We start from the raw sequence: 2,444 nt of genomic DNA on the forward strand, positions 1-2,444 counted from the left end.
GTCAAGTAACATGACCTCCAGAACAGCATTACCGTACCACTATGGTGCGGAACGTATTCTGGTTGACCTACGAGGTTCGGTAGTAACTTGATCTGAAGTTTCATGATCATCATCATTAACTTCCTCACTAATTGGTGTAGGAATCACTAGAACTAATTTCTGTGATGAACTACTTTCCAATTCGGGAGAAGGTACGATTACCTCATCAAGTTTTACATTCCTCCCAATCACTTCTTTCGAGAGAAACTTCTTCTGTAGAAAGGATCCATTCTTAGCAACGAATATCTTGCCTTTGGATCTGTGATAGAAGGTGTACCCAACAGTTTCCTTTGGGTATCCTATGAAGACGCATTTCTCCGATTTGGGTTCGAGCTTATCAGGTTAAAACTTTTTCACATAAGCATCATAGCCCCAAACTTTCAGAAACGACAGCTTAGGTTTCTTGCTAAACCACAATTCATATGGTGTCGTCTCAACGGATTTAGATGGTGCCCTATTTAACGTGAATGCAGTTGTCTCTAATGCATAACCCCAAAACGATAGTGATAAATCGATAAGAGACATCATAGATTGCACCATATCTAACAAAGTACGGTTATGATGTTCGGACACACCATTATGCTGTGGTGTTCCAGGTGGCGTGAGTTGCGAAACTATTCCGCATTGTTTCAAATGAAGACCAAACTCGTAACTCAAATATTCTCCTCCACGATCAGATCGCAGAAACTTTATTTTCTTGCTATGATGATTTTCCACTTCACTCTGAAATTCTTTGAACTTTTCAAATGTTTCAGACTTATGTTTCATCAAGTATATATACCCATATCTGCTCAAATCATCTGTGAAGATCAGAAAATAACGATACCCGCCGTGAGCCTCAACACTCATAGGATTGCATACATCAGTATGTATTATTTCCCATAAGTCAGTTGCTTGCTCCATTGTTCCAGAGAACGGAGTTTTAGTCATCTTGCCCACGAGGCATGGTTTGCAAGCATCAAATGATTCATAATCAAGTGATTCCAAAAGCCCATCAGCATGGAGTTTCTTCATGCGCTTTACACCAATATGACCTAAATGGCAGTGCCACATATAAGTTTCACTATCATTATTAACTTTGCATCTTTTGGCTTCAATATTATGAATATGTGTATTACTACGATCGAGATTCAATAAACTAGTCACCATGGGTGTATGACCTTAGAAGGTTTTATTCATGTAAATAGAATAACAATTATCCTTCACTTAAATGAATAACCATATTGCAATAAACATGATCCAATCATATTATGCTTTACGCAAACACCAAATAACATTTATTTTAGGTTCAACACTAATCCCGAAGGTAAAGGGAGTGTGCGATGGTGATCTTATCAACCTTGGAATCACTTCCAACTCACATCATCACCTTGCCCTTAACTAGTCTCTGTTTATTTTGCAACTCCAGTTTCGAGTTACTACTCTTAGTAACTGAACCAGTATCAAATATAGAGGTGTTGTTATAAACACTAGTAAAGTACACATAAATAACATGTATATCAAATATATACTTCTATTCACTTTGCCATCCTTCTTATCCGCCAAGTATCTAGGGAAGTTCCACTTCCAGTGACCATTTCCTTTGCAGTAGAAGCACTCAGTTCCAGGCTTGGGTCTAGCTTTGAGCTTCTTCATGGGAGTGGCAACTTGCTTGCCTTACTTCTTTGAAGTTCCTCTTTCTTTCCCTTTTCCCTTTTCTTGAAACTAGTGGTCTTGTTAACCATCAACACTTGATGCTATTTCCTGATTTCTACCTTCACCGATTTCAGCATCACGAAGAGCTTGGGAATTACTTTCGTCATCCCTTGCATATTATAGTTCATCACTAAGTTCTAGTAACTTGGTAATAGTGACTAGAGAACTTTATCAATTACTATCTTATCTGGAAGATTAACTCCCACTTGATTCAACCAATTGTAGTACCCAGACAATCTGAGCACATGCTCACTAGTTGAGCTATTTTCCTCCACCTTGTAGGCAAAGTATTGTCAGAGGTCTCATACCTCTCGACACGGGCATGAGTATGAAATACCAATTTCAACTCTTAGGGCATCTTATATGTTCTATGGCGTTCAAAACATTTTTGAAGTCCCGGTTCTAAGTCGTAAAGCATGGTGCACTAAAATATTAAGTAGTCATCATACCGAGATTTGTCAAACATTCATAATGTGCGCATCTGCTCCTGCAATAGGTCTGTCACCTAGCAGTGCATCAAGGACATAAATCTTCTGTGCAGCAATGAGGATAATCCTCAGATCACGGACCCAGTCTGCATCATTCCTACTATCATCTTTAAACTTATTTTTCTCTAGGAACATATCAAAAAACGGGGAGCTACATCACGAGCATACATGATAAATTAAAGTTCAATTAATCATATTACTTAAAAACTCCCAGTTGGATAG

This window comes from Triticum urartu, chromosome 7A (genome assembly GCF_056163025.1).
Source record: "Triticum urartu cultivar PI428250 chromosome 7A, HENAU_Tu73, whole genome shotgun sequence".
Classification (NCBI taxonomy): domain Eukaryota; kingdom Viridiplantae; phylum Streptophyta; class Magnoliopsida; order Poales; family Poaceae; genus Triticum; species Triticum urartu.